The 22,350-nt window shown below is 42.6% G+C and overlaps 1 protein-coding gene across 1 annotated transcript in view; it reads right to left on the bottom strand.

Annotated features, from left to right (window-relative positions):
• ADARB2 (adenosine deaminase RNA specific B2 (inactive)) overlaps window positions 1-22,350 on the bottom strand; it is a gene marked incomplete at both ends in the record, with an annotated part of 417,934 nt that overhangs the window by 215,204 nt on the left and 180,380 nt on the right. The window lies entirely within an intron of this gene.

The raw sequence follows: 22,350 nt of genomic DNA, 5'->3' as shown, positions 1-22,350 counted from the left end.
TGTGTATATGTATGCATGTGTGTAGGTAAGTCTGTAAGTCTGTAGGTATGGATGTAGGTGTGTAGTAGATATGTACCCACACGTGTAGGTACAGATGTAGGTGCTTATCAATGACACTAACTGTTCAGTCTCTGGTGCTGCCTGCCTTGCAGGGAGAACAGGAGGACACCTGGCCCTCTGGCCTGCTGGGTGCAACCTTAAGTTGCTGTTGCAGATCTGTCACCTCACCACGACAGGAATGTAACAGGCTCCATCTCCCAGTGAAGGCTGGGCTTCCGCACAGCTGTTCAATGTGAGAATAAGGTGGCAACGAATCTCCTTTGTTCATGCAACCACCTTGTCCTCCTGAGTGCACTGGAGCCATAAACACCTCAGGGCTGGAGCCTTTCAAACCCATACTTCCAACGTGATGTGAACGGATGTACTAGTGACGGTGGCCTTGGCGTGGAGCCCGCAAGTTTTACCTGATGAAAAATACGACTTTCCCTCCCTCTTCTGGCTGCATCATCAGGTTTCGGCAGTTGGATGTTTGAGAAGGGCTAGCAGGGAATTAAAATCTATTTCAGCTGATGAAAGCTCAGAGGTGCTGTATTTCTCTGGCACCTCCAAGGCCTTCTTTAAGGGAGAGAAGGCACAATTCCTGGAGGTGCCGCATCTGCTCATCAATCACCTCGAACTTTGTCACCGGGGCACAGATCTCACACTGGAATAAGAGAAACACCAATGCGTGTGTGTGCATATGTGTGAATGTGTATTAAGCACCAACATGCATCTAACTGAAGCTTTCTAGCCAACAACTGTGACAGATCTTATCTCTTCTCTGGGAGATGATAAGGAGAATTCCTGAATATTGCAATGCTTTCCTTAAATTGCAATGCATCAATATTCCACATAGGTAACTCTAGATGGACAACTGAGTAAATCACCTGGTAAATTGTACAATATAGACAGAGAGTCTGAAAACTTTAGGTCAAGGGATTGAACACACACACATCTGTAGGGACTGGCTAGTGCCCACAGGGAGTACCGAGCTGGGTTTATAGGACGTATTTGCTTTGATTGCATATTAAGCAATTTGGACTGTGTTTCTATAATGATATTCAACTGTATTTTTCTTGGTCTATGTTTTGTTTTCTTATTTTGAGAGAGATGGAAGCATACAAAAATCATTATCTAAAGAAAAAGCAACAGTGCAAAAGTAATGATGGAAAGCACTTAACATTGGGCCTCAGAGTTGGGGTCACAGGGATAGGTGAGGGCGAGCAGAGAACGTCTATTACCACATGGGAATGTGAGGCCGGAACTGCTGGGTATTTCAAGAGGAACCAGAAATCTAGATGAATGTGTGAGATTCTCAATTTTAAAATGCCAAAATAGTTAATACTGTTGTAATACATACATACATATACATATACATACATACACACACACACACACACACACGTGTGTGTGTGTGTGTGTGTGTGTGTGTGTGTATGTATTGGTTTTGGCTGGAAGAGGAAAAAGGAGAGAACACATAAAACTTTTTATTTTTCCTCAGACCTTGCTAACTGGAATTTCTGTGGCTCCCTAACCTTGCTGTGTAGCAGAATGCCCTGGAGGATCTGTAGACACAGAGTCAAGGCCTGGCAGCCAGAGATTCTAGCTGAGGGGTGGTGGCCCCTGGCAGTGAGGGTGCTTTGGATTTTAGCCCCACTTTCTTGGCCAGGGCCTGGGTAGCAAATGAGGGCAAAGGGTTGATTCTGATGCAAAGGGAGAGGCGAGGAAGACTGTAACATTTAAATAGCTTCAGCTCTGATTGCAAGTGATTTGGTCAAGCAAAAAACAAAAATCCCCCACCCCCAACTAAAATAAACATACTCACACATATACCACTTAAAAACCATAACATTATTTAGTGAGCTACACTTTCGCTGGTGCAAGCACACAGGGAAGAGCCCAGCTCAGGTGCGTAATGAGAGGACACCAGAGGTAGTAGCTTGGCTGTGACCTGCTCTGACCTCCTCCAGGCTCTGACAGAGACTATAAATTCACAAGGGCTGGCCACAGAACTCCAGTTAGGACATTGACTTTCTAAGACACAGCCAGACTTGAAAAAAAAGAAAGGATGCATCTATGCTATAATAGGCAGGGTTTACAGAAACCATTTTAAGAATGTAAAATGTACAAACAGATGTTTGTTTTTCAATTGATGTTTTCAGACCTGTGTTAACTAAGTACAGATTCGCATCTCTGCAAAATCTGGAATGATCAGAGAAATAAAAGTGGTGGCAGTGACGCTCTATGAGTTAAGAGGAACTGTCCTTGGTACCAGCGAGGACTTGGCCATGATTCCAGAGAAAACCCCAGATGGAAGGCAATGAGTTGAATTTAGAGCAGACTGGCGTCTTTCCATGGTACCAAGTTAAATAGCAATACAGTGACTTCTCACTTTTCAAAAACTGCAGAAATTATAAGAGGAGGTCATTTTTTAACTTTACATTTTTAAAAATTTTATTGAATTTATTGGGGTGACATTGGTTAATAAAATTTTATAGGTTTTAGGTGTATAATTCTATAACATATCATCTGTATATTGTATTGTGTGTTCACCACCCAAAGTTATGTCTCCTTTATTCACCCTTTATCCTCTTCTACCTCCCTTCAGCCCCCTTTCCCCTCTGGCAGTCACCCTACTGTTGTCTGTAACTATGAGGTTTTTTTTTTGCTTAATCCCTTCACCCTTTTCACCAAGCCCCAAACTCCCCTGCCCTCTGACAGCTGTTAGTCTGTTCTCTGTACCTATGAGTCTGTTTCTATTTTGTTAGTTTACTCTGTTCATTGTATTCTACATGTAAGTGAAACCATACGTTACTTGTCTTTCTCTAACTGGCTAATTTCACTTAGCATAACACTCTCCAGGTCCCTCCATGCCTATGTTCATTGCAGTGTTATATACAATAGCCAAGATTTGGAAGCAGCCCATCAGTAGATGAGTAATAAAAATGCCATGGTACATTTACACAATGGAATACTGCTTAGCCATAAAAAAAGGAAATCTTACCTTTTGTGACAGCATGAAGGAGGTCATATTTTTGTTTCTTCACTTGCTTCATGAAATCATTCAATATATTCTATTTTTATATATTAAAATCTCTCTTAAATGTATGACTATTTCATACTTTATAACATGTTTTAGACTTTAGGGGCAAATACTTTATTTTAAAAGATACATATTATTTCAGACTTGGTGAAAAATGGGTGTGCAAAAATCCTACAGTTGATGCTGGCTTTTTAATCATATTCAAAAATGATCCACAGCAAAATGAAAATGCTAATATTTGTTCACAGTGCATGAGTAGGTCTGAGTAGCCAGTGAGCTGTGCCTGGGTGGTGCAGTGTGATGTATGCTGGTTCCTACAGTTTGCTGCTGGTGGAAATCTTAATTAAGGCCTCTCCTCAAGAGTGCCCTTCAGGGAGTGCATCACCAAATTGGTGTGAAAATAGACAAATGGCCAAATGCCACCAGGGACACTACGGGGTCCCATTGATACATATCTTCCTCCAAGATTGTGTTGTCATTGATATGGTCTGACTCCAGGACCCGTCAGTTATCATTAGCCTTACCCTCAGAGCAGATGCCCTTCGTGCTGGGGAGAAGCTGAGTGTCACCTGTCTCACTGCACACCTGTTCTCTCTGTGGTTCACAGCCCCAACAAGGCTTTGATTGTGAAAACAAACCTCCTATTCCTTCTCCTAACAGGGATCGATGGGTCTGTCTCTGTCAGGTGGGTAAGCCTGTAATATTTCTGGGGTTCATAAGACACTGCCTGGCAGGTCTGCGTTTTAGGAGATGATTTCTTGGTCAGCAAACTAGGCTAAGGGGGCCATATTCAGGTCTGGTCATATGATGCTTGCCTTCCCCTTTGAGGAAAATGGAAGCGTGTTTTCTACTAGGTTACAGACAGTTGCTCTGCTATGGGGCACATGGACCCCTGCCAGGGCCCTGTCGTCCACTATTCAGCTCACATTTGTCAGCTTCCTTCCTTCCAGATTCCTCGAGGTGGCGTGAGGTAACGTGGCCAAATGTTTCCCAATCTGCTTATTTCTTGGCCAGATTTATTCTTTGATATTTTAGCTCTAAGGCATTTGACCAACTTCTCTTTCACTCATGGACACCCACAGATTCAACTGACTTTGTGTCTGGGCAGGAAATGGCCATAATTTCTGGAAGCTTCCATACATTAGGCACTAGGAGTGGCTGCATCATCTGGTGACATTTGTATGTTAACCCACCTTTCACATCTCTTAGCATCATCTGAGGTAGCATTTTTTTCTGATTCCAGAGGAACCCATATGTCCACAGACCTGACTTACTAGTCATAGTGAATCCACAAACTTAGACTTGTTGCATTGGCAGAAGGAGGACAGCAACCTCAGTCTCAGAGGTTTTAAACCACGAGGAAAATGTTTCTGAATAATTTTTGGGTAAAAACCTGGTTAGTCTTTAAAGGAGATGAACTCTAAATTTCCTAAACAAGTACTTTTTAAAGCCCAGAATGAGAATATTTGGGAAGGAGAGATGACAACACAATGCTAGGATGGAAAAAAAAATTACTGGGTGATTCTAGCATATTAGGACAGAAGGCACAGAGCAAGTGACTAACGTTCTTTCTCTCTTAACTTCTCTCTCTTGAATGAGATACCTTGTGATACTAAATAAGACAGAATATACTATAGGAATATATAGTATTCATATAGTGAGGGCATATTAACACAAGCTGCTACTATGAATGTGAAGGTAGCTAACACCTCGCCCTTCCTCAGCTGACCGACATCCTAATGATGGGAACAGCAGCGCACATGAGATGGAAGCCTGTCTGTGAAGCTCATTGCTAAAGAGCTGGCGAGCGAAGAGCAGGCTCTGTGGGTTTGCAGAGGGTAGAAATTTGCCAACAAGAAAGGCAAAGACAGGACACTAAGAGCAGGCAATAGGATGCTATAGATTACACAGAAATAAATAATGAAGGACAGCAAGTTAAATGCTGAAATAATCTTGTATCTGTAAGCACTTCGTTGTTTACAAGACATGTTCAAATGCATTCATTCAAATGATCTATATAAAAATCTTGCCAAGTAGCTATTACTCCTTTTTTTATAGCTGGTTAAATGGCTCACCGAAGTTTTCATACAAATTGAAATCAGATAACTAAAGGCTGACGTTGATTCTTTTGTTTCCAAAGCCAATACACACCTCCCATCACAGGAAGTGGGTGCCCAGTAGGCCAGGAGATGGGATACCAAGTTTAAAATGTAAGGATTTGCAATGACTAAGAAACGGGAGCTTGAAGTCTAAATTATGACAGAATGCTAATATCTGTTAAAAACAGTGAAAACAAACTTGGCTAAATTAATTGTCTTTAGTAGTCACAAATTTGCAACTTCTTTCTAAGAACTATTTTGCATCCTTTTTAAAAATCTTATATAATAAAAGCCTAATATGCAAATTGTCCCCTCCACCGGGAGTTTGACCAGGGGGCGGGGCCAGCTGGCCAACCACAGGAAGGGAGGCCCTGGCAGGCAGCTGCTAGGGACCATACCCATGCAAGAATTTCATGCACTGGGCCTCTAGTTGAGATGTAATTAAAAAGTAAGTTTAAGGTGTACAACACACTGATTTCATACATTTATATATTGCAATCTGCATTCATTTATCCCTTCACATGTGCACACGGCCCCTCCACAAAACGAGGAGCTGGTTTGTGATAAGATTTGAAGGGAAAGGAAAGGAAGAGGATAGCAGAGTCACAGAATGGTCCTTACGTTCCACCTTTGCTCTTCACGGCTGAGCCATTCCCCTGCCCGAGGCTCAGCTTTCCCAGTTAAAAAGTGAAGAACACATCCCTTACTGTATAATGGATGGTTGCAAAAGTCACAGAAGGTAAGACATGAGAAAGCTATTTTTAATTTGTAAAATGCTACAAAATGGAGTTATTGTTGCATCTCTGAATAATGCCAATATCATATACCACTAGCTCTTCATGTTGTTTTATTTTGTAATGTAAGCCTCATGCATTCATTCATTCTCTATTTATTGAGTCTCTGCTTTTGGATTTTGGGAACTGAGCAGAGAACAGGACAGAAAAGGTTTTCATTTTCACTAAGTGTACAGTTTAGTGGCACCAGACAGTCAATAGATAAATAAGAAAGCGGTTAAGATATGCCAGGTGGTAGAAAGTGCTTCACCAAGAACTAACACAGGGTCATGCGATGAGAATGATGGGAGGGTGCATATGCAGAGTGGGTGCGCTGGGTTGAATTGTGTGCCTCCCCCAAAATATATGTCCTAGCCCCCAGTGCTTCAGAATGTGACCTTAGTTCAAAACAGGGTCCTTGCCGATGTAGTTAATCAGGTGAATGAGGTCATAGTGGAGTAGCATGGAGGCAGATCTGATATGACTGTGTCCTTATGAGCAGACAGAGACACAGGGAGGACACCACGTGAAGATGAATGCAGAGACTGGCGTGGTGCCTGCAACCCTCAGGAGCTGGGAGAGCTTAGAAGGATCCTCCCTAGGGACTTTGCAGGGAGCATGGACCTGCCAACTCCTTGATTTTGGATTTCTGGCCTCTAGAGCTGTGAGAGGAGAAATATCTGTGGTACATGCCCTGATTTTGGCACTTTCCTTTGGCAGCTCTAGGAGATGCGTGGCAGGGAAGGCTTCTCTGCAGTGATGGCGGTTCCTCTGAGATGAGACCGGGGAAGGGGGTAAGTTTGTGAACCAGGGAAAATGGTCCTACCACTGGTGGCACAGATAGGCATGGCGCAAGCTGGAGCACAGGGAGCCGGGGACCGGGACTTGGAGTGGAGCTCAGAAAGGGAACAGGACTTCTGTAGGAGGAGGGACATGTTTGGGCTTCATGGGAGACCTGTAAAAAAGAAGGAACTCCTACCATTTGCGACAGCATGGATGTACATGGAGAGTATTATGCTAAGCGAAATAAGCCAGTCGGAGAAAGATAAATATCACATGATCTCACTCATTTGTGGAATATAATGAACAACATAAACTGATGAAGAAAAATAGATTCAGAGACAGAGAAACACTGAACAGACCGTTAAACCTCAGAGGGAAGGCGGGGGCGGGGGCGCGAGGGCGGGGAGGGTAAGAGATCAACCAAAGGACTTGTATGCATGCATATTAGCATAACCAATGCACAAGGACACTAGGGTGGTGGGGGTTTGTCTTGGGAGGTGGGAATGGCTGGGGAGGGGTCGATAGGGGAAAAAGAAGACATATGTCTTAAACAATTTTTAAAAAGCATAAAACAAATGGCTTCATCAGAAATTCTAAACCACCCAACAGTGACTGCCTAATGCACACTTTGGCTAAGTGATAAAATTTGTTCTACATTAAAAAAATCAGGATTCAAATTTCTGGCAACACAGTATCTATCATTGCATTTATTAAAATTTGCTAATGGAAGTGTTTATATAATACTTTATGAAGTATTAAGTGGTGCAGATAAGAGGAAAAATGTTAAATTCCTTATTATTTTTTTGGCGAATTCATTATGTATGGTGGGTGTATTCTATTGCTCATTGATTTCTTTGGGTTTGTTTTTGCATTAAGTCCACATATTCTAGGCTTAGATCATGATAGATTCATGTCAGAATAATGAACGCAGGAGGATGAGAGGAGAAAAGATGCCGGAATGTTCTGTATCTCTGTGAGCCACCGAGAAAGAACTAGATGAGGACTAAAGGCCCTGAGCTCACACCTGTCAGCACGTGTTGGTGATCTGATCATGCTCCCTCAGTAGCTCGTTGGACCTTATCTCCTCGTTAATTAATTAATTTGTTCATTCATTTACTGAGTGTCTGCTAAGCACTCGGCGCTGGGCATACAATGCTGTCCTTGATCTACATTTACTCAATTTATTCATTCTCCTGTAAACTAAATTCCTAAGCTCAATGCCATCACCAGCCAGGTCTCCTTTTGGAAAGCAGCTTTGATGAAATAGTGTCCTGTCTGGATTTCTGCTTCTTGTTTACTTTTAAATCTTGACACATCTGCATGTGTGGTAAACTGAAATGCACTTAGTAGTGAACCTCTGTTGGATTAGTAAAGCCACAACAATAACACCACCAGCTATGAATGCTAAGTGAAAGCAACCTTTGTTCTAATGTTTTAAAATGTGGACTAAAACAGCACTCAAGAGGACAATAACCCCCGCAGTAGATTAAAAGCCTGTTAAGTGTTATTTTCAGCTCGACGGAACACCAACTGCTCAGTTACCCTTTAGCTCTGCTTCTTTTGAATATGGCAAACTTGCCGTAGCCAGGTGACGGCACTAATGTATCATTTTAGAGTGATTAAATAGCTACAAACAAACAAACTTAGGTTTGCTGTCCAATTCCTAATTGTAAAATGCAGGCTGAGCTAAGGGATGAGTTGAGCGACCTCAGCCCCCCAAATGCCCACCATGTACTGCAAACTACCTTAAATAAATTTATAATTGATAAGACGTGTGCCTGGCGAGTTAGTTCAACGTCAAGACAAACCCCACAAACGTCAAGACAACGCCCTTGCCAAACCATAATAAATCTCCCCTATGCTACAATGATTGAGTTATCTCTCGCTAAAAACCTAAAAGTTTTTACTGGTTTAGTGATTCTTCTAGGATTCCTTTTTTTTCTTATCTTAAATTCTTAACCAAACCATAGTTATAAGTTGCATTATTTGTTCTGTGTAGAAGGCTTGGATCATCTACTAATTTTAAATAGTTGGATTCTGATGAGGAAAATGAGACATTTGGAGGGGGGGGGGGGAGTGCTAGCAGCCTGACTGTATCCCTAATGCACATTCCTGTGAGCCTATAGTCTAGTCACTGCCCCTTCCTTAATTATCTGGTCTTGCAAGACCTGTTTACCTAAATACTCACATTTTACAGAGGCCACAAACCATGAACAATACACAACCCCCGGAGGGGGTTATCAGCGCTGGCGCCAGGCCAGGCCTTTAGGTGTGGTCTCACGGCCCCCATCCCAACACTCGGGGCTTTTTGCAAAGCCCGAGAAAGGTCCAGAAGTCTGGTCCTTATTTGGGGCACAAAGAAACCAAAGGGATAAAGAGAAAGCTTCCTCCATATTGGTTTGCTCAGGATTTGGAAACAGGCTCCCCTGAGTCACTGTACTAGTACATGTGAAACATCTGGAAATAAATGGGTTTTTCCTCTATCTTTGAGTACTCCTGTGTGTATATTTTCCGGTCGCCTGGTAAATTCTGTAGCAATTCTAGTTAAAATAGTTTTTAGATCACAATTCACATTATATGGCTGATTTGAAAATTGCTTTTCAGAGTAAGTAGTAGAAATTGGCACTTTGAATTGCATTACATTTTGTTACAAAATCAATCTTTCAAGAATATTTCCTCAGTCCTACATATGGCTTTAGGAGAATTACCACTAAGAGCAAGGAGTTGGAAGATCCATGCTAAAGGAAACATGGAAGGTGTGTCACATAGTCAAGTTCATATCAAGAAGTTCACCTTTACATTTATTTATAAAAACCAGCAGAGAATTTTTACCTTGCTAAGGATGAAAGGAGAGTTCATAATTTCTGAATTCAATGGAAGGTGTTTCAGAGATAATGCTGCCAAGTAAAGATATCCAACCCAGTGCCACTATGCAAGGGACTTAAACATGTGCACTTAGATGATGAACAGAATTCCAGCCCCACTGCGGCATTTGGGCTGAACACAGTCTTACAAAAGGTTTGGAGAAGACTTCAGTCATTAATATGTATGAGTGTTAGAAATGCTCCATGCCTTTGAGTTAGAAATGGAGACTAGCACCCCATCATCTTGTTTGGGTCTCCCTGGTGTCACCATCATCATCATCACCACCCTCATTATCACCATCAATGTCATTATCATCACCATCATCACCAACCACTGTCATCATCACATCATCATTATCGCCATCATTACTATCATTGTCATCATCATTATCAGTATCGTCATTGTCATCATAATCAACATAATTTTCAACACCATGTAACAACAAAGTAGAAACAATAAAATATAAGGAGTTTTAGAATAGCTAGTTATAACTTCATGACCCAGAGACAAAGAGTTGGAGTACAGACTCAGAGAATCTTAGATCCAGTTCTACCTCTAGCAGTCACTAGCTTTTGATCTAAATCATGTTCTTTAAGCTCTGTAAGCCTAGGTTGTCTCATGGATGAAATGGGATAATAATAACACTTGCCTCAGAAGTTGTGAATTTCACACAATATCCTTATCAAAATGCCCATTTTTTTTTTCAGATAGAAAGTCAAGCTCATACAAGGAAGCATAGCTATCAACTGATAGACTGACTATGAATCAGGTCTTTCTGATTAGAGATTCATGTTTCATCATATGGGATATTGCACATTTATTGCTATTCTACACTTTATTTTTTATTTTTATTCTTAAATATATTTTTATTTCAGAGAGAGAGAGAGAGAGAGAGAGAGAGAGAGAGAGAGAGAGAGAGAGAGAGAAACATCAATGATGATAGAGAATCATTGGTTGGCTGCCTCCTGCACGTCCCACACCGGGGATTGAGTCTGCAACCCAGGCATGTGCCCTGACCAGGAATTGAACCGTTACCTTCTGGTTCATAGGTAGATTATCAACCACTGAGCCACGCAGGCCAGCCTGCTGTTCTTCACTTTAAAGACACGCAATCAATTTCTAAGTAAGTTTGCTATAATATGCAAAAAATTTACTCCTTTGAGATGAGTTTTATAGTGAACTCATTTAAAATAAAGGTCCATTTACAAATTGTTTTCTAATTCATCAGTTCTTCTCAGTTCTATTAAACAGTTATTATTCATTTTTCTCTCATAGTTGATACACAACCACTCATAAATTATATATAATGTATTATTATATAACATATATTATATAATATATCATACATATTAAACATAATTGCATATGTAATATATAATATGCCTAAATTATACATGTTATATAATATATGTACATAATTATATGTAATAAAATATATAACATATTTATCTATATTAAAATTTATAATTATTTATGTATACACACATGAATCAACATTTATGCTCTTTTGTACACTACTAGAGGCCCGATGCATGAAATTTGTGCAAGAGGCTCGACCCTCGCAGCCGTGGCAGCTTGCCTCAGCCCTCAACAGCCCCAGCTTTATCCAGAAGGTCGTCTGGAAGGTCATTCAGCTGTCCGGTCTAATTAGCATATTATGCTTTTATTATTATAGATTCATTAATTTCTCTTCAACCTGAAATCATCTTTTAAAAGTAACTTGTTCTGTTTGAAATAAAAAATTATATGTAAATATTTTTTCTGCCTTTCAATAGTTTATAAGTTAAATAAGGAAATCTCAAATACACACTTAAAGTATGTGGAACAACAGAACAGAAGTATGTAGAAAATTCAAATCTGTAAAATTTGAGTAACTGAAAAAGTAATTGTTTTAGAGTGCAAATTCCATAGAGGGAGGAAGAGGGAGCATTGCTGGACGAGGTGGGGAAGGCTTCCGGGCAGGCCTGGAAGCTGTGGCCAGGAGAGACCGTGTCTGGAGGATGGGAGAGAAGAGCTCATTTCTAGAGGTACGGAAACACTAACACGGCCTGATAGGCAAAGATGCAAGGTCTCGTGAGATCAAATGGCTCTGTGTATGCGGAACAACAGAACTCTCATTAACTGCTGTGCTAGTATAAATTAATAGATACTTTGGAAAACATTATCATTGTCTAATAAATCTGAAATGACACATATCCCATGACTAAACAATTTCATTGGTTAGTGTATGAGCAAGAGGTACTCCAGGACACATAAACATTTTTGCTTGTAAAAACTAAAAGTGAAAGCCCTAGCTGGTTTGGCTCAGTGGATAGAGTGTCCGCCAGCAGACTGAAGGGTCCCAGATTTGATTCTGGTTAAGGGCACATGCCCGGGTTGTGGGCTCCATCCCCAGTAGGAGGGTGTGCAGGAGGCAAACCATCAATGATTCTCTCTCATCATTGATGTTTCTATCTCTCTCTCCTCTTTCTTCCTCTCTGAAATCAATAAATATATACAAAACAAACAACAAACCCCTCCCAAACTAAAAGTAAAAAAAATCCATATGCCCTTCTATGTTAGAACGGATAAACAGATTGTGGTGGTGTGTGTTCAGTACACATTCAAAATTATAATTTAATGGAACATGACATAACAATGACAATAAACCAGAGCTAGATGCAACAACATGCATGGATTTCACATGTACAGTGTTGAATGAAAGAAGTAAAGCACAATAGAATCCTATCTAATAATAGACAAATATGCAAATTGACCATACCTCTGACACACCCACAAGCCACACCCACAAGCCACGCCCACCATCCAATCAGAGCGAGTATGCAAATTAACCAAAACCAAGATGGCTACAGCCACAGAGAGCAAGGTTTCCTAGGTAATAGAGGAAGCCAAGCTTTCCGCCAGCCGTTGCAGGCCTAAGCCTCCACTCAAGCTACAAAGTTTCAATTATAGAAGGTAAACAAATTCAAACAAATGGCGGCAGAATGGAGCTTGAGAGAGCAGGCCAGGGTTGCCGCCGGCAACAGGGGAAGCAAAGCTTTCCGCACACCCTGGCCAGGCCCACCCGCTTAAGGCAACAACGTTTCAATTATAACCCCAACACAAATGGCTGCCTGGCTTCGGAGGGAGCCCCAGGCTTGGCTCCACTCCAGGCTACAAAGTTTCAATTGTAGAAGGAAAATAAATTCCAGATACCAGGGCCTCCACTTGCATTGCCAGGGGGCGTGGCCAGCCTGCAAACCACCACAGGCCCCTCACTCAGGCTGCCCTACGCCCCAAGGGAACCCCACCCTGATCAGGGACACCCTTCAGGGCAAACCAGCTGGCCCCCACCCCTGAACCAGGCCTCTATCCTATCTAATAAAAGAGTACTATGCAGATTGATCATCACTGCAACACACAATATAGCTGCCCCCATGTGGTCAAAGATCCTGCCCCCATGTGGACACAAGATGGCCACCACAAGATGGCCAGCAGGAGAGGGCAGTTAGGAGGCACCCGGCCTGCAAGGGAGGGCAGTTGAGAGGGACCAGGCCTGCAAGGGAGGGCAGTTGGAGGTGAACAACCCTGCAGGAGAGGGCAGTTAGGGGTAACCAGGCCGGCAGAGGAGGGAAGTTGGGGGCAAACAGGCTGGCAGCAGAGTGGTTAGGGGGTGATCAGGCTGGCAGGCAGAAGCGGTTAGGGGCAATCAGGAAGGCAGGCAGGCAAGCAGTTGGGAGCCAGCAGTCCTGGATTGTGAGAGGGATGTCTGACTGCCCTTTTAGGCCCAATCCTAAACGGGCAGTCGGACATCCCTTGAGGGGTCCCAGATTGGAGAGGGTACAGGCTGGAATTTCGTGCACCGGGCCTCTAGTTTATATATAATTTTGAAACAAGGAAAACCAACTTTACAGTATAGAAATACCTGAGTGGTAAAACCATAATTTACAAAGATATTAATCATCAGAAAAGCCAAGATAGGAGGCACGTCTAGGGTGGCAGGGGAGGTTATACTCAGAAAGGGACACAGGAGGTCCTGGGAGGCTGCTGAGCCTTCACTTCCAGGCCTGGGTGCTGGTAGAAGTCTTCTCCTTATCCACACTTCGATGACACATTATACACATCTATATAACTGAGTTATACTTCATAACTTAGAAACCTTAAACAGGAGAAAGTTCATTAGCATGTGCTTGATTAGGAGAATGTATATGACATATTTAGTGTATGTGACTTAAGTGGCGATTTCATAATGAGGACTATGAAGCACATGTTTAGAAAGTTCTGATGGGGCCCCATGGTAGCAGAAACACCTTGTGTAAGAATAATAAAAACTCAATTTCTAGACCAATTAAGGAAGCTTCTAAATATTGTTTTTATTTTCCCTGAATATATGTCAGTTAATGAATATTGGGGAATTCAGTCAAATATATATGCTTGTGTATAATCATTTATATAAATAATCACTTTATATGTGTAATTGCACACTTACATGTGGAGATAGTGGAAGTAAGAAAATTGTTTTGAAAATGTTGATAGACCTTGAGAATATATTTTTCTCTCTTTCTCTTACTCAATACACCCTCCTTCCCACCCAAACACACAATTACATGTCAGAAATACTTTTAGATAAGTTCTTACAACCTGGTTTTATGTCTATGCAAATGTTTACATCTTTAATTAAATTTTCTGGAAACCACTTTCTCATTAGCCCTCCATAGCAATCTTCTCAGCCACTCCCACTTATTCAGTAACGACTGAGGGAGTGGAGATGCTGAATGTGGCCAAAGTGGCCACACAGGAGCCTCAAATTTGGATTCCAACTCCCTGATTATCACCTCCTCCAAGAAAATTCCTTAATCAAGCATTGGTTTTTAGATAAGTTGCTACAAAAATTCAAAAACGGCTTCTCTGGGAAAAAGAGCTTAAACACAGCCTATCACTGCCTCACGACATGGCAGGCTGTTCCGTCTTCCTCTGTCAGGTCCCCCAGTAGCATACTGAGAAGACCAAGCCTCTATCAAATGTAACCAACCAGCTTCTAAGCAGGTGCAACACTACCTCCCAATATCAGCTTTTAGTACTCTCAGCTATCAACACACAAACATATTAAAGGGTAAGATTTATAGAACAGAGCAGAAAAAAAAGTCTTACTTGAATGTTTCAATAAGTGTCTAAATGCTGTTAGAATAAATATGGAAAATCCTAATCCTGATTTTAAGAGGACGCTGCAAATAGAAGAATGAGTTCCTGCCCTGTGAGTCTTCCAGAATTTACCTAATGAATGAATTTGATTACTTAGATTTGGGCTCTTCATAAAATCACAGGGCCATTACTCCATCCAAACTAAAATAAACACTTTAGTATAACATTAACTTAGGAAATCACATAAAATGTGTATTTGAATATCCCCCAAAATAAACTACTATTATTCTGTTGGGGGAAAAAAAGCTATGCTCACCTACCCTGGCCGAGTAGCTCAGTTAGTTAGTACATCAAAAGGTTTTAGGTTTGATTCCCAGTCAGGGCACATACCTAGGTTTGGGGTTTGATCCCCAGTCAGGGCTCATACAGGAGGGAACTGATTGATTTTTCTCTCTCACATTGATGTTTCTCTCTCTCTCTCTCTCTCTCTCTCTCTCTCTCTCTCTCTCTCTCTCTCTCTAAGACCAATAAACATATCCTTGGGTGAGGATAAAAAAATAATTATGCTCACTCATCTCTCATCACCAATTCCTCATAACTCAATACCCACCTCTCCCTACTCATCTCATGACTCTGATCACTCATTAGTCATTACCCATCACTGATCAGTTATCACCTGTCACTCATCTCTCATCTCTTATCTCTGATCTCTCAGTTCTCATCACTCATCATTTGTCAATCAGTGAGTGAGATTTGTCATCTCACTCACTCATCACTTATCACCCATCACCCATCATATATCACCCATTATTAGATCTTATATCTTTCACTTATTTCTAATCACTTCTTTCTTGTCACTCATATCTCATTACTATCACTCTTATCCCTCATTACTCATCTCACATCACCCATCACCCAACACCATCACTCATCACCTAACATCATCACTCATCACCCAACACCCATATCTCATCACACAGCACCATCACTCATCACCCAATGACATTTTCTCATCATCTAACACCATCTCTCATCACCCAACATCCAATACTCATCTCTCATCTTCACCTCTTCTTACTCATCTCTCACCTCTCACCTCTCATGTCTTGTCTCTCAACCCTCATCACTCAGTCACTCACCAATGCCTCTCTGACTACATGAAGAAGTGACTTCTCTATTCCTTTAATCCTTACTCAGCAGATATTTAAAATGACAATGCACAGGGTACATGAGGCCCACACCACACATTTTATTTTGCATCATCATACACTCTATTTGGATCTTTACTTAAAAATGCTAAATTTTTGTCTCGTTTGAAAGCTGGAGTTATTTTAAGCCTCTGTTGCTACTTCTTAAGTGGCTCCTCCCGAGTCACCTCTGAGAGTCCATTTCCCACAGCCCCTTCCACCCTGTGTATTCACATCCCCCACCAGCCTCTCTCATGTCTAATTGTCTGTCTGGTGCTTCTTGTTATGTTGGTTTTCTGCCTGTGTTGTAATGAGTTTTTAACTTAATTATGTGTTACATAAATCAAAGTCCTGTATGTATGTCTCTATTTAGAAAGTTAGAGAGACTAGAACTAGCATTACTGTGAGGTAATGATTTCAGTCAGAATTCTATTTCTGTAGCTATCACAGAGGGCTACCTGACACAAACAACCTAAACACAAACCCAATCCAATCTTGATTTTTCTAGAAGGGTTTAAATGTTAAAACAATTTGGGGGTGAATTCTAGCAAAGAAAATGTTCATTAGGCCAATAAAATGGGAGCAAAATAGTCACACTGAAATAATACTGTAATCCTGTTCAGCTGTTAGAGGTGGGCTGCACATTTAGATAAGAGCTTCCTTGGTGATGACCAATTCAGAGAAATGATGATCTCTGAAAAGATTCACAATGCTCATAAAATAAAAATAAACTGCTTGTTTGGGAAAAGCCGGGTTTTTCTGACCCTGATATCTAGAAACAGATGCTCTAGTGTGGCTTTTTAAAGAGGTGATACGTGATGCATTTGAAAAGCCTAAGCGGTTCTGTAATTTGATTATAGACACACAGGGCTCTGTAATTTAATGTTGGTGGCAATCCTTTTGATTTTGTTGGAATTGTGCACAGAATCTGGTGTGCATGTGTACATAATTTCTTTTTCTTCAGTTAAGTATCCAGAGTCTTCTCCAGGTTCTCAAGGGCGATATTCTGCAAATTGCATTCCACAGACCACTTGTATCAGAGTCACCCAGGTAGCTTGTTAAAGGGTCCTGGGCTCCACCGAAGAGAGAATCACTGAAGGTGGAACCCAGGAGTCTGCATTTTAATAAATGGCCCATGTCTCCCAGACTTTCTACACACACACACACACACACACACACACACACACACACACTCTTCAGTTCATTAAAAATGACCACAAAAATGGTGAACAACAACTTACAAAGAAGCAATTCCACAGAGAGCCCAAATGAGACAGCTCAGATATATGGCTCTTCAGCAGTCGGTTTTGATCCAAGGGTAAAATGCCAAGTAACCAGGGGAATTTATGGATGTCCTGTCCTTCAGACGGTCCTTTGTAAATATCATTTCTCCCCACAGGGCATTTCAGGAGGATTAGGAAACAGAATTCAAGGTTTCCTCTCCAGACAAGCACCTGTAGTCTGGAAAGTCGGTGTCTCAACTGCGGACAAGGCCATTTGATTTGCTTACCAGCTGGGCAGAGGGCAGGATTAAGATTTTATTCTATTCTTTCTAGGAACTCTGCTGGACGGAATAGTCACCACTGTCCCCAATCTCAGAGCAGGCCGATGCTACACACTTTGGGAATAGCCTGGAGAGATAGGAAATGAGAACCGTGACAATGAGGCCGTCCCGGAGCTCAGAAGCCGAGGAGCAGCACCTAGCCCACTGGCAGGAGAGGCCAGTAGAACCTGCTTGTGAATCATTGAGAACCAACCCAGTGCCCATCATTCTCACAAAGGCAGAGTTGCTCATTGGCCAGCTGCAATTGGTGGTGGTGGGGTGGCCAGTCGTCCTTGTGGCAATGCCTGCTTCCAGTTGGGCCCTTCGTTGCGGCCTTATCCTCAGCTGCTGGCCAGTCATGCTAACGATGCGTGACTTCCTGGAACATTTCACACTGTGTGTTTTATTTTTTATTTCATGCATCCACACCAGGAGAGAAGATTTAATTCTGTGATATGAAGACACATATGGATGTGCACACACATGCACACACACACCCTTAGTCTGTCTGTCTGTCTGTCTCTGTCTCTGTCTCTGTCTCTCTCTCTCCAAAGAGAAAATGTGGTTTTGCAAACCACATACCTCCTTCAAAATGCTTAAGTTCTTTCTCCTTGGGCTTCCTGTTTCCCCTCCCGACTCTGAGGATCAGACCTAGCATGGAAGAAGTGAATGTACTAAGTTTATTTGACTCTGAAAGGGAGTTAAGTTACCCCAAGCTGTGAGCCCTGCTTCCCACTGGCAGCGCCACGCCCACCATGCACAGAGTCTGAGCTGGCTTCACTTCAGCCAGCACTACCTAGGGGGGCAATGGCAGGTTGGCTGCTTTAAATCATCCATTTCCCAACCTGGATAGACTTAATGTTTATTTTTGTTCTCAAAACTCCTGTCACATAGAAAAGAGAAATGGGATCATGGGATCTGATTATTGCATAAAAGTAATCTTTATGCATGCAAGAAGGAATTATTTCTCAATAAATTTTGTTAAGGTGTCTGTATTTCTGATAGAGCTCAGTCATAGCATAACCATCTGGTGTCATTTCTTTTCTCCCATCATTTTACTCATATCCCTATTATTATTATTTTTTTCTGCATTCTAGTGTATCATCTTAATTCTGTTTTAAATACCTTTTGGAAAAACATTAAGAAGCGGCTGTGAGATAAAGCGTAAATGCATATATAAGGTGCACATTCTACAACCAAACTTAGAAGAAAAAAACTAAAAGAAAACTAAAAGTTTTTACTTCCACTACCTAGAATTTCATTAATTAAATCATCTCTTCTCCCCAGTAATACATAATTGTCAGAAAAAACTCAGGCTCTCATACGGGATTTATTAGAGAATAAAATAAAATGGTTCCTGCCACCTCCATGAGTAACTACAGCTCTCTCACATTTCTTCCAGGTAATCCCAGGACCATACCATGAAAATTTGTAGTTTTATACGGTGAGGCTTTGTATTTGGACTCAAAATTATCAGGCAACAATAGCTCTCCAAGTCAAAAAACAATGTAAGTCTGTTCTTTATATTTATATGTTAACTGTCTTCAGGGGCCCAGGTGATGTGGCTCCAGCAGGCCCTGGCATGTGGACAGCTCAGAGAGTTGACTCTGAAGGAGAAGGTAACCAGAACCCCTAATGCAGGAATTGGGGCTTTGCTTTAATACAGACAACACCTGCTTGAACTATGACCGTGCCCCGCCAGACCACATTTTGGTAACTCCTAAACTCGGGCTGGTCACTATGCCCATCTGATCCCAATGTGTGCCTGATAAGCCAACCTGGTCCCCAATGTGTGCCTGATAAGCCAACCTGGTCCCCAGCTCCTCCCTCTTCCCTGCAAGCAGGGCTCCTCCCATTGGCCACAGCACAGCTACTGAGAAAGGCTCACTCCTCTCCCCTCCTCCACCTGCCAGGGCAGCCCCTCCTTTGGCCAAGCTTTGGTTGACAGGACCACTGGGACCCCCCCCCCCCCTTCCAATGACCTCCCTGTGTCATAGTGGGGGATTCCACCCTAGATGTACTTTCAACAATGACTACATGTTTTGTGTAAATTATGACATTTTCTTTATCTAGCATGTTTTAGATCTGTTGGCAAACATTTGCTGTCAAGGGCCAGAGAGTCAGTATTTTGGGCTATACAGTCTTTGCTGCAACCACTCAGCTCTGTTGTCCGTGGCACAAGGGCTGGGAGGGGAGAGGCCTGGTGTAGTGAAACTTGGATTCAGTTCCTCAGTCACTTCTTTCCCTCATGCTCAGAGTCCTAGATCTGCTCCAAGCTGTCCACATCCAAAGCCTCCAAGTCCTCTAAAGTCGGTCCGTTAGCTGCCGTGGTCTTCGTATCTCCTTCCTGATTTTTCAAGAAGCATCGGCCCTCAGAGTTCCCTTTCCTCATGTTCCAGGGGACAGTGATTGCTATTTACTTTAAGAATTACAACAGTACTGAAACCTGGCATCCAACAGCCCCCCCCCCCCGACACACACACTGTATGTGGATGGCACCTCTCCACCCTGCACCCCTTCTTGGCACCCCACACGCTGATCCTACTGCTTTTTCCTCTCGATTCAACCCTTTGTTTCTCCAAGCTCAGCTCAGGTCGTACTTTTTCCTCTGCTGGGAGAGGAGTAGCCCATCTAGCCCCGATGCTCCTGACACCATTCCCAGCCAGGGACAGCCGGTTCCGAGCCTCTGCCACAGGCCCGGGCTGGGCGGGCTGCCCCGCGTGTGTGTGATGTTCACAGTCCGGTGCTGCTCTAACCTCGGATCATCATGAAGTGCTGCTGCAGACCCCAGCCTGCGGGCTGGGGCAGTCGGCCGCACAGTGCCCATCAGTCCGTGACCAAAGGAGAAAAACAAGGACACCGAAGTTTTTATAAAGCAAAGTGTTTCAATATTTTAAAAATTCTTTAGAACATTTCCACTATTTCTTTTTGCTACTCAGACAGAAGATATTAGTATTCACAGTCTCATGATTTGGCCAACATTTTTTAAAATTAAATCCTCAACCTTCAGATGCTTTTTTCATTGATTATTTAGAGAGAGAGGAAGGGAGAGAGAGAGAGAGAGAGACATTGATGTGAGAGAGAAGCATCTGTTGGTTACATCCTATATATGCCCCGACCAGGGATCAAACCTGAGACCTGGGTATGCGCCCTGCCTGCAAATCGAACCCGCGACCTTTTGGTGCATGGGAGGATGCTTCTATCAACTGAGCCACACCTGTCAGGGCTGCCCATCATTTTTATTTTTGTTTGTTTGGAAATTGTACTGGACTGTGCAGTCTCCCCCAAACCTGGGAGCTCTGTTCTACAAATGCATACACGCCACAGACAAACGACAGACTCACCGTGCGCGTTGCATTAGCCATCTGTTCTACTTGATCCTACATTCCGTATAACCAGGAAGTCTGTAAATGTTGATGAAGCTACAAGCGACCACAGCCACGAGTGGAAGGCAGATACAAGTAATATTAAAGTGGGGCCTTCTTTCTTTTGGGGTAGTAACAAAGAGCTCAGATGCCACTTTCCTTTCCAGGGAAGTTTCTGGTTGGGTAGCCGAGTCGCAGGGAGTTAAGTGATCTCCCTACGGCATCTTCTGACACACACACCTTCCCACGGAAAAGCTCGTTCTGCTTGAGTTAGAACCCAAGCACCTTCCTGCCCCGAGTCATTTGCTCTAACTACTAAAGCAGGGCGCCCCGCTGGAGGGGACAGCCGGCTCCACGCTCCCTGCAGCTCTGTGCTCTCCTTCCTTGCCATCTGTTTTTCAAAAGACATCTTCTTTTATTAAGCGGACCCCAAACTCCCATCCTTTCTCTCTTTTATTTTTGGTGTGTGCCATGTTAAAAAAGGAAATGCATAATTTTTCAATTTAATTTTTTATGACTTTCCTCATCCTTGATATCAAAATCAGGACACAGTCGGACAATTATCTAATTGTTACCAGTTATTTCTTTTACTATCTGAAAATGCACATGAACTCTCAATCTGATCATCTATATTGCCACGTCTTCGGGTAAAACAATGCGTGCCCAAACTATTAGGTATGCTCGTTGCTTGCTGTGAGGATTCTTTTCATTATTTTTCACATAAAGATGAATAATATGGTCAGGAAGAAATTTAATGACACGTGAATTTGTTTATGAAAGTTTGAATTTGGTCATGCGGCTCATTTCAGGTTCACCTCCTGCAATTCCTCTGAAATAGAGAAGTTCTGTCTACAAATATTTATGATTTCCAGGGGAAATGCCTCACGGAAGCTCCCCAAGTGGTCAAGTCTGGGGTCTGGAAGGAGGTGAGGGGTCCTTGGTGCTGATCCTCTGCCCTGTGTGAGCGTCAGCTGAGGCCTCTCTGCATCTAAGAGACCAGCCGCCTGCAGTCTGGGTTCTTCCTGGGCCCTCTGTTTGTGTCAACAGCAGTCTGTTTAGACTGCTCTTCCAGAAAAACAGAAAACAGCGCTGACAATGACAGTGATGCTGATCCTGGCGCCTCACTGAGCACCTCCGAGTCCCATTGCGTCCTCCGGTGGTTCCCAGCACCCTGGGCTGGAGCTTAACGTTGTGTCCATTTTACAAGAGAGGAGAGTCAAACTGAGCAGACATGTTACAAAGCAAATGGGAAGGAAAATGCTTCTGACCTCCCAGGGCTAAAGCACCATTTCCTCATTCTTGAAATTGTTACTGAGTGCCTACCTGATATTTGGGGCAGGAGATACATGACAGAAAGTAAAGGGGAGGCCTGCTGGTGAGCGGGATGGGGTGGGGAGGAAATTTCCATTTTAGGAGAGAAGATGTGCCTAGTGCTGGAGTTTGGAGGGAGAGAGACTGGACCAGTTGGGAGAGAGATGGGTAAACACCTCTCTGGGGGCTTCACAGGCAGACATTGTTCTCTCTCTCTCTCT

The sequence above is a fragment of the Cnephaeus nilssonii genome (assembly GCF_951640355.1).
Source record: "Cnephaeus nilssonii genome assembly, chromosome: 1".
NCBI lineage: Eukaryota > Metazoa > Chordata > Mammalia > Chiroptera > Vespertilionidae > Cnephaeus > Cnephaeus nilssonii.
This window is presented reverse-complemented; position numbering and strand designations above follow the sequence as displayed.